This window comes from Centruroides sculpturatus, unplaced genomic scaffold (assembly GCF_000671375.1).
Source record: "Centruroides sculpturatus isolate CEXI.00-Female unplaced genomic scaffold, Cexi_2.0 scaffold476, whole genome shotgun sequence".
Taxonomy (NCBI): domain Eukaryota; kingdom Metazoa; phylum Arthropoda; class Arachnida; order Scorpiones; family Buthidae; genus Centruroides; species Centruroides sculpturatus.
Window position 1 is genome coordinate 76,357 of NW_019384596.1, and position 11,586 is coordinate 87,942.

Genomic DNA, 11,586 nt, shown 5'->3' on the forward strand with positions numbered 1-11,586 from the left:
GTGGTAGCCCCAAGTCTCCATTCGTGCATAGGGGTGGTTGCGTCTCGATAGCTATAAGGGTGCGGGAGATATGAGGCTGAAAGTGGTTGAAAGTGGCTTTCTATTTCGAATGTTTTGTTCGAATTTGTTCAAATTAAATTCGAACATAAAATTCGATTATTGGTTCGATTATAGAATGATCGTAAACATTCCAGAAACGTTGAAAATAGTTCGTTTGACTGGACGTGAACAGGAGACATTCAGAAATAGAATCGGGACCAGGAAGTGTTAATATAAAGCAGCATGCAAGATTTACAGGCGGTTTTTTGCACTTTTGCAGGAAATCGAACATATTTTTATGCTCGTAAAAATTCTCTGGAAACGTCTGGAAACGGGAGACCTAATTCTTGCATTTTGTGAAAACGGGTCAGATTGGCTATAATGTAGTTATCTTAATCTTCACTATCGTTACTTTTTGCCTACAAATAAAAACCCAGCGAAGCGGGTCCTTGCAGCTGGATTCTAGATTACTTAGAAAAACAGTCTTTTATATATATATAAAAACTATATTACATACAAATGTACAAAGAAATAAAAACCCAGCGAAGTGGGTCCTTGCAGTTAGTTTATAACTAAAAATATTCTCGAAATTTCATCAAAAAAATGCATTTGTGATAATACCTAAATGAAATTCTTATGCAAGAAACAAAAATTGTACAATTAACATTATTATCATGTCAGCGAAGTGGCAATAAAATATTTACTACGATTTTGCACAACATACCTCTGCGAGAGCGGATTTTTGGCCCTGACAAACATGAAAACCAAACATCGTCACCGACTTCAACTTGGAGATGACTCGAGACTGAAGCCGACCAAAAAGTAACCAGATTTTACAAAGTTGTGCAAAAAAAATCGTGCACATTTGTCACATAAAAATTAAATAACCTTATGTTAGTTTCATTATTATTAGAATTGTATTTTAAAGGTAATAAATGTAAAAAAAACTTATTCTATTTATCGCTAGCTGTCTACTCACAGCTTTGCCCGCATTATATCATGGGAGTAAGATATTTTCTCGCAGTAAAATGTAGCCTATGTCTATCTCCATTATGTAAGCTATCTCTGTGCCAAATTTTATTAAAACCTGTTTAGTGGTTTAGACGTGAAAAGGTGACAGATGGACAGAATTACCTTAGAATTTATAATATTAGTATGGATTAATATGAATTTCTGCTATAAGGGGTATGCGAGTTTGAGCTCTTTCTTGAAGTGGTACGCAGGAAAAATTAATTGGGAACCACTGAATTAGATGAACAATATTTCTTCAAACATAGTCTACTTAATTATAAAAAAACGGTATTGATTAGAAGTGACACAACACTTGTAAAAAACTATAAAATAAAAATAAGCTAATCAGTACTTATCAGTTTGTATTTTTTTTATTAAGCCATGCACTTTTAAAGGTAATTAACTTTCAAAAATATTTTTAAAAGTTCAAACGAAATAATAAAAATAACTTTTAAAGTCAAACTAAAATTAAAAATGAACTTATTTGTATTTCTTAGTGTAACATATAAAATATTTAATCTTTTATTTATTTTTACAGGGTGGGTTAAAGTGTACCTAGGTAACCCCAATGGCGGCACTTCAGACTGTTCATGCTCCTGGCGGACTCCTCCCGGAAGGGAGCTGCCGGCAGGCCGTCCATTGTGTAACGTCACTAATTATTGATTCACGGTAGTTCTTGAACAAAAGAAAAAAAAGGAAACGTCTACTAAAAATGTAGTTAATGTAACCAAACCAACCTACCCGAAGCACTGCCATTGGGGTTACCTAGGTACACTTTTACCACCGGGTGTACTGTGGTGGCATTTCGAATTACACAAAATTATTATTATTTTTTTTTTTTTACACTGACACCTATTTATAGTGCATAAATCAGTTCAGCCTAGGTCAAACTAGTTAAGCCTAAAGTATTTAGGCCAAACTAGATTATCCTAGGCTAAACTAGTATATCCTGGCATGTGTAGGATAAACTAGTTTGGCCTGAAATCGGGTTTGGCCAGTAACATATACAAGTAATCCTTCAAATATGTGGTTAATTGGTCTTACAAATGTACCATACTTATCAAAATTAACAATCAATAGGAATAAAGTAATCAGTGAATTAGGTCATTAATTAATTAAGAATTTATGTGAAATCAGAAATTTTTTTATTTATCAACATTACAGTGAGTAAGAGTTGGGAGAACAGAACTTTTTTACATGGTCATAGTATTAAAAATAGGTAATGAAGAAATTGTTTATTGAAGAATTATTAATTAAAGATTTTAGATGAAACACAGTGTTATTGCATACAAAAACGAAAACAAATTATGGAAAATAACATTAAGGATTGATTAGAGAGAGTTTAGACTAACCACTAAAGTAGTCCAAAAAAAGTCATGAAGTAAAATATTTAAAAAAACCAAGAAAAATATTTGTCATGCATAACCTGCACAATTGCTTCTTTTTTATTAGTGTATAAAGCTGAAAAATTAGAACAAATGTTTAATTAGTGTACTACTGCTAACTAATGGTGAGCAAGAGTTGGGAGAAGAGATGGTTTGGTATTGCTAGCTCTGAGCTCTACCAAATTGAAAACATTGAATTTCTCTGAGAACAGTAGAACAACCTACAATAATTGAAACTGTATATATCAAGGATTACATGTATATGTTACTATAAAACTCTGAAGTCTGGTAACACTAGAAGTTACCAGTAAATCTGTATATTTACTGATGTTGATGAGTAAAAGTCCAAAATTCCTGATAAAATGTCCACATTTTAGGTTTCTACCAAGAGACACTATTAAATGTCCAGATTAGCTCATAAAAAAAGGTATTCATATGTAGTAACCTAATATTTCCATTGTTTTGTAGTCTAATTAAAAATATAAATTAAGAAAATGGAAGTATCCAGCTTTAAAAAGACATAATTTTTAGTAATGACATAAATAATTTATCATACCAAGATACCTATAATGATTTAAAATTTTTTTTAAATATAGTTATTTAATATTTATGGTGTTTCAGTTTATGTTAATGAACATTATCTCTTAACTCCCATTATCTCCAAATGGGAGAGAATGTTTATTAATTAATATAAACACCATGCTAGAAAAACAAAATATTTTTAAAATGTTTGTTTTTATTTTTTATATTTTAATTTTATAGATTTTAAATTTATATACTTAAATTTTTTAATAGCTATAGTTTTTAGCTTCTACAGAGGATAAAAACTACAGTCATACAAATAATAAAAATGTTGGAATCACAACATAGCTCTCAGAATATAATTGTAGATATGCTTTCTCAGTTTCAACTAATGCCAAAATGCTGATCCCTGCAGCTTTGTTTTCTGTTCCAATTGTACTTTCTAGCTGCATTCCACCATTTCCAATGTTTAATATTTTTCTAAATCTTCAGTGTCTACATTGTTCACTATCATGTGGAACAACTGGCAATACCCATTTTCATCAGAACATCAAACATAGATTCATATGGTGAACATTTGATTTCTGATTATATGCTCTATTCTTTATTGTTTGCACAAACTTCAAGCTTTCAAATAATGTTTAAATTTTATTTGTTTTCATCCAAATTGATAACATATTTCTGATGTTCTGGTTTGTATGTTTGACCGATCCCCGAGATTGGCTGTGCCTTGGTTTTCCACGAACTATCTTTATATCAGCCCACTTGCCACATAAACATTGGATAACTTCAATTAATTTCAATTAAAAAGGCAGACAGTATATTTTACAATATAAAAACATAGAAGAGAATAAGTTGCCTTCATTCTTCTGTAATGTCCAATCACCAGGAATGAGTTTTGTTCCTGGTGATTGGACATTACAGAAGAATGAAGGCAACTTATTCTCTTCTATATTTTTATAATGTGGTTACAAAACTCTCTACCATTGTCATAATGAAGTAATTAAGTATAAATACTCAGAAAGAAGGATATTAAGAATATTAATTTATGAAAATAACCAAAAATATCAATATGAACTTCAACACAATTGTCTGGATTGCCTTGTATATCAATTAATCAATCTGACATTGTTAATTCATTTCATTGTGTAGGATGGGTTTTACCACAATATTTTTTTTCAATGTATTTTGTTTCTCTTGACGAGGCTCATATAATCTTAAATAGGTGATAATTGTTTATTGTGAAATCATCACAATGCTGGGCTGCAATTTTTAATCATATTTTTAATTTATTTAATTTAAAATATATGCTCTTCACCTGAAATTAGAAGTGGCTTGCTCCTGTACTTAATGCTTTTCTTTTGACAATAGAGTCATGCCAGTTGTTTATCAGATGCCTTTTGGAAAAATTTTTGAATTGAAAAAACACAACTTCCGGTTTGCATCAGAAGTTCATATATAATTAATTGAGGCCCCTTGCCCCCAAGGTTTTCATATCTGGTCTCGTCTTTCATCTATCTAACTCCATTCTTGAGAACAGACAGATGACAGTGAGAATTTATAGGTGTACAATTTTTTCAAATTGCAGCCCAACAATTGATTCAATAGTCAAAATTCTTATATTTATGATTCGGTTTCATAGCCATCCGAGTTATTCCGTCCTGACCAATAGCAATGTGTGCTTCATGTATCATGTTAAACAATTTATCAAAAGAAACATAGTAAAAAAATTTTTTTTCAGCAGACACTGATGCTATTAGTTTCTCTTCACTGTCAATGTTGAGAACATTATATTTCTTCAAATGTCTATAATGAACAGATTTTTTTACTGGCTTCATTTTTGTTTTTTTTATCTTTCACTTTCACTTAACAGTAAATTATATTTTTCATTAATTAAGTAAGAATTATCATCATCTTATTCATTCATTCAGTTAAAAGTTCCTAAAATATACATATTATATCACTCATTCTGCTGCATTAAAAGTAAGACTTATGTAAACACAAAAAGAATTGTATAATAGACATCACTGCTTATTTCTCGCCAAATTTCATGTTAAATTTATTTTAAGAAGTCAAATAAAAATTATTACGATAATACTTTCATTTTTTTAATTTATATTTTTAAGTAGATTACAAAACAACAGATACGTACGAATACTTTTTTTACCTGACCCGATTGATAAATCCAGATCTTTACCAGTATTCTCTTGGTGAAAATCCAAAATATGAACATTTTTTTGGGGATTTTGGACTTCTACTGGTCAATACCAGTATATGTGTAGATTTACCAGTAATTTCTAACAGTTACTGAATTTTGGACTTTTACAGTAACATATTTATACAGGATTTTTTGTAAGTCACATGCCATAGGAGATTGTGCAGAGAAGCAACATGGTAAAGTGTCTGGGACAAATGTCTTAGTGTACTGGTGTTATTTGCTGTATCATTCAGGTTCACAATATTGTCAAACAGAACTAAATGCACAAAATTCATATACGTGATTGAATCACTTTCAACTAATGTAGGTCCAGCTGCATAGTTTTGTAACTCACAACTAGGTATGTTGTGAGGTTTGAAATTGTTCTATTTAATATGTAAAACATTATTGAGTTTTTATTGTTTTGTGTTTATTTTATTGAAATAAATATTTTGATTTATAAAAAGATATCTAACAATATCTTTTTATAAACCAAGTCTTATTTTTTATACATAAACATTTTAGATGTTCCCTTTTTTTTAAGATGAAGAGGAGCAAATTTCTAAAATATTGTCCTTATTTGGTTTAATTGCAATGCTTTTAGTTTGAACTTTCAAATAAAATTTTGTTTTATATTTATTTTTTATTTTTATATGTGGAATTGTATTACCTGCTGACAATTATAACCATACAAAAAATTTATAATATTAGATATGAATAAGAGAAATTTTTAAGAATTGTTTTATATATATTAAAGAACAAAAACTTTTTGTTCTTTAATATATATAATTTAATGTATAATAAATTATATAGCATCAGTCATAAAAAATTTGTAGTTAAATATTAACCTTTTTTTCTCTGGAAGTGTTCCTGTGTGATATGTTCTCAACGGCAACATTGTGCTAAGAAAAAAATACATTTTATTTGTAGTTTTATTTAAAAATAATTATTTATTTAATTGTGTGATGTAAATGAAATGATTTCCGTATTGAACATCTTTTTAAATGTTTAAGAGATTGGAACACAGCAAAGTTTGAATGATAGAAATCTTCAAATGATAGAACTGTTTGAGCAGTAAACTTCTTGTTCATCATGTGCTGGAAATCATATTTAGGTATTGGCTATTTGAGTAAGAATGCANGTTTGCTCAGTAGCATATTGTGTTGAGCAATATTTCATATTTAGGTATTGGCTATTTGAGTAAGAATGCACTGAACTAAGATGAGTTACAATGAATTTAACCATTATAATTCGTTACATCAATGTGCTACTAAGTATGTTGTACTACCGAGAGATCCAAATTTGAATCTTATCTGGATTTTTGGGGTGTTATTATTCGACCATTCATGCTGAACAGTTCAATTTCAGGTAAAGAGTGAAATTAAGCTAAACCTTACAAGTGGCAATGTGTTGTTGTCTCATGTTGTTAATGTGAGACGACAACACATTTCCACTTGCCTAATTAATCAGTCTTTAAATATTACAATTTGAACTGTAATCAATCTTTGTTTATGTAAATAATACTTTATTTAGATGAAACAATAAAGCTTTTTTTACATTAATTCTTATTTATACATTTTCTATTGTAATATTATAACTAAAGAGTTACAATATTAATTAAATTATAATAATAATAAAGATATAATCATAATGTACCTCATACATTTATTGTTTTTATGTATCAGCTTCAATTATTATGAAAGTTTTTTCTGTATTTAATTCTTTACTGCTATAACATCTGTTTTCTATGATTAATTAATAAATATTTATAAAGCAGTTGTATAGAAATTTGAAAATAATTAATTATCATTTGATGTTAGGATAATGTCAAATGTAATTGATGAATGATAGCAAAATTACTACTTACAATATATTTATATAATTATTTGATGATTACATCTCAAATAGCCTTATTAATATTTTTTTTTCTTGCTGATTGTAGAACTTAAATGGATTCCTATTTTCTATGTAATAGTACAGCTATATCAATTGCACCAATTGTTTCTACTGTACAATATTTATATGTAAATAGTATTATACATTATTATAGCATCACATTATTCAAACTTGAACACTGAAAATGGAATATAAAATCTTACTATGGAATGAGTAAATAAAGGATTAATACTTTTAACGATTTAAAGAAATTATAATCATTAGAAGTATAAATAATATATTACATTTTCTATTATTTTATACATTTTTTTATATATGTTTTTCTGTTTTGGATAAGAGAACAATATATTCTGATAATGTTCAGATGACTAAATTATTTATAATAATAATAATAATATTTTATTTTATAAATTATTTTCAGAAAGACAATACATTAAGAGAAAATTTACAGAAGAAACCAAATACTATTGTTTTAGGAAACGATTGCAAATTCGACTTCCTAGCCAATGATACAAATACCGTTTTACATATTGGTTTTTTAGAGAACGAGGTAAAAATTTATTCGCTAACATTGAAGTATTTACGACTATCAAACTAATATAAATAACTGATTATTTATCTTTAGGTTGACGTTCGACTGTCAGAATATTTGGCCAAATATGACATCGTTGTGACATCGGAGTCGTGTTTAGAAGTGATCAATGTGTTCCTTCAGCGTATCATGTAAAACGAAGCATTTCATTTAGAGACAATGCTTTTGATAGCCATTTCAAATGCTAGTTCTTTAATATTTAGATATGTAAATAGATATACCTTCACTAGGTAAAAGACTTTTTATTTTCCTTACAAATATCAACTATGATACGCAAAAAAAAGAATTTATAAAGATTTCTTTAGATGCAATTTATGTTTTATAAAATTGTTGGATGATTGTTATTAACTATTATTTATATTTTGACTATTTACACAGTGCTACCTAAGACTTCATTGATATAGAGAGATTTATTTATTTTAAATTCAGATGCCGAAAAGACTTAAATGTAACAAATTAGTTTTGGCACTAATCTAAAATTAAAATCTTGCAATGTTTTGTATAAAGAATGAATAGAAAAAAAAACAATCTGATGTAGGAAAAGATGCCAAATTTTTTATTCAAATTTCTAATCATATTGTTACAATACTATCCAAAAACAAAAGTTTCATTTTTGTTTTATACACAATTACTGATGGATATTTAAAATTCCGACAATACTTTTACACATTTTTCAAATGATCATAAAAATAAGCATGAGTTATAACCTTCCAAAATGATATCTGATGATAATATTAACTCACGCTTATCGCAATACAAAATGCAAGATTGCACATTATTTGTGCATTATTAACTGCCACTGTTATATAAGATCAAGACAATTTTAATATAGTTAATTAATTTGCAAATTTTAAAACATAAAGGTGCAAAAGTGACAAAATTTGCTTCCATTGCATTAATGTTGTGTTGTGTTTTTAATAATGTAAATAGTATGAAATTTGAATGTAAGCTTTCTAATGTTTTTTCTCAATGTCATGTTTTATTATTTTGAAAGTTCAAAATAATTGAATTTATAGTATTAATAGAAATTGTCCAAGAGGAATAAAGTCATAAGGTACAGGGAACTATGTAGAAAGTTTATTGTGATTCCCGAGATCCTTGGGAATTATCTTGCTCTGTTGAAAAATTTTAAAGCCATCTATAATATATTAGTTGACTTAATTCTTGACGTAATTCAGATTTCATTAACGTTCGAGTTATAGATTACGATTACGTACAATGGGAAAATTTTCTACATATCTAGACATTGTAAATATTCGGTATATTTGTACAAATATATATTGGGACCAATTGGCTTTTATTCTTGGACAATTTTTATAGTTTAATTCCATTTTACTTTGTTAAAAAAAGAGCAAATAATTCATATTTTGGAAGTGTCGAACGGTGCTTTAACAATCAAGACGTTTGCTCAGTAGCATATTGTGTTGAGCAATATTAGTCAGCTACTTGAATTATTTATTTTTTGCTCATAATTTCTCACTTTAAGATATTAATATATAATTAATAGTTATAATTGATTTATAACTTTGTTAAAACATGCTCCTTAATTTAAATACCTATTTAAAAATGTAAGATGATTTTTTTTTTTGGCTTAAAAAAATATTTTAATGTAAATTCTAATGGTTCATGTAAAAAGTACTATTAGTATAACAACTGATATATTTTATAGAAAATATATTGATGAATATATAAATATAATATGAATTATTAAATATTTTGATAATTCATCAGCCATTAAGTATCGGTGAATATACCAGAGTTAAATATTTTTGCATCATGATGTTCTATAAAAATAGAAAAAAATATCTAATGTAGAGAAATTGTGCATTTTAGAATAAATGTTTAAAATAGCCAAGCTAAATATATAATTATTTAAAATAGGTTTTATAATAGTATTTTTCAGCTAGTCTTGGAAAACAACAGTATTTCTGTTTATCTTTCAAGATAGAGTTTGAGGATGTTCCTGTATAAAAAACTTTTAAGTTTTTCTTTTTTATAATGTGTAGTATAGTAAGAGTTAAATGCTTATATTCTTGAAAGATTTTCTTGTCATTAAATAAATAAATTGAAATTGTTTTGCTGTTGATGTTGTTGTAAATAAATTAATACGCTTCACATTTTTCTTACATTTAATTTGAAATTTTAATTTTACATTCGGATAATTTTCCTAAAATTTTTATATATAAAATATAAAAAGTCTTAAAGCTAATAGGATTGTTGCTCGACTTTCCCCGGTACTCAAACAGGAGATTAGCAAGTCCAATGCTTTCCAATTATAGTAGGATACCAGGCACCGTGTATTACGAGATGATGTGGTTTGTGGTTGGAGTGTACTTTAAAATATAGTCACGATGTAACAGAACAAATGTCGGGACGAGGTCAAATGTCGTTTGCTTGGTCTTTCTAATTACATTATTACTGGTCGGTGACTTATTAATAGGCCAGCGACTGTGCCCTAAGAAACCAAACGGAAATGACCTCAATTGACTTAAGTGTACATTTTACACAAAAAGAATAAACATGTTTTCTGCTCATTTCTATTCAATAGTTTTGTTCTTTCTCGTGTAAATGTCGATAATAGTTACGAGTTTGTTTAGTATATATATTTTTTCCTGTATTTCAACCACTCTCGGCTAACAGTACGTTTCTATATTCAACAATTGACTGAACAATGAGAAATATACGTTTCTAAATGACATTTTCTGTACGTCATTTTACTACATAGGTATGAGAATTTAATTTCCGGAATGCACCTTTTGAAAAATATACACGCGGAACTGTACGCTAGTGATTACTGTCACCTTCACACTCTCAACTTACTCTTCTGTGCATCTATACACTGACTTGAACGGCGTTCACATTTTTGCAATTAGGCCTGGAACTCATTTTCCGGAATACTGTTGAACAGTTGTCTCACATTCTGTTGAGTATTAGTTGTATTAGAAAGTCTTCGTCCTTTCAGCGCAGATTTTGGAATAGCCAGCAAACACAGTGGGCTAAGTCAGGTGAATTGGCAGAATGATGTAATTGGGTATTCGCTTTTTTGTCCAGAAAATGTCTCGCAGTGACTTGGCGCTTATTGTGATGAATGATTCACTTGTCAGACCACAGTTCGGACATTTTCCTTGGAAAAGAGTCTCATAATCTCTGATGTACTTCTAAATAGCGTTGTTGGTTGATTGTCCCTATTCAATAGACTATTCTCTTGTGATTGAGTAAACACACTAGCATTGTCTTAAACTGTGAGCGCGACAAGTGTGCCTTTTTAGGGTTTCATAGCATCTTTATCATATTCCACTTAGTTGTACCGCATTTGACGATTGTCGCACAAAATTTAATATTAATTAATATGTATTTGTAAATTTCAATAACCCATTTTTATGCCAAAGCATACACGCAGATAACTACTACTATCCCAATTCAGGGGCGAATCCACGGAAGTGCGGTGGGTGCGTACGCACTCCCCAAATATTCGATCAAAAAATAAATATTATAAAATCATTATTTTCAATGGTAGGTATAAAGAAATTTTGTCAGAAAAACCAAAAAACGTATAACCTCTTATTATGTAATCTTCCTATTCGAATGCTACTGCCATAGCGCAGGTCCGATAGAAGGAAGGGAGTATTGCGGAAGGAGGTCGAAGTAATTGGACCAAAAGTAGTCGTTGACCTCCTTCAGGAAGAGAAGATTAAAACGCGAAAAATAACATTTGAAGATAAGGTTTATCCCCCAACTGTACAATTAACCTTAGCTTGAGTTAAACAATGTGAACGAGGAAACCTACGTATTGTATGCGACATCAGGAGAAAGACTGACTACAAGGGCTTTGCTGTATGATATGAATGAAAGTAAGTGATGGTATATTGTATAGTACGTGTCTAGATGAGTTGCTGTGGTAAGCATGTATCTCTCCAAAATTGCAATACCTAATGTTCGTGTAC

The 11,586-nt window shown here is 29.0% G+C and overlaps 1 long non-coding RNA gene across 1 annotated transcript in view; it reads left to right on the forward strand.

Annotated features, from left to right (window-relative positions):
• Positions 1–10,847, forward strand: part of LOC111624878 — a 12,773-nt gene extending 1,926 nt beyond the window's left edge. The window contains exons 3-4 of the long non-coding RNA XR_002756645.1: positions 7,472–7,600; positions 7,676–10,847. This is a non-coding gene — a long non-coding RNA (uncharacterized LOC111624878). The remainder of the gene's footprint in view (positions 1–7,471; positions 7,601–7,675) is intronic.
• Positions 10,848–11,586: the final 739 nt, after the last annotated feature.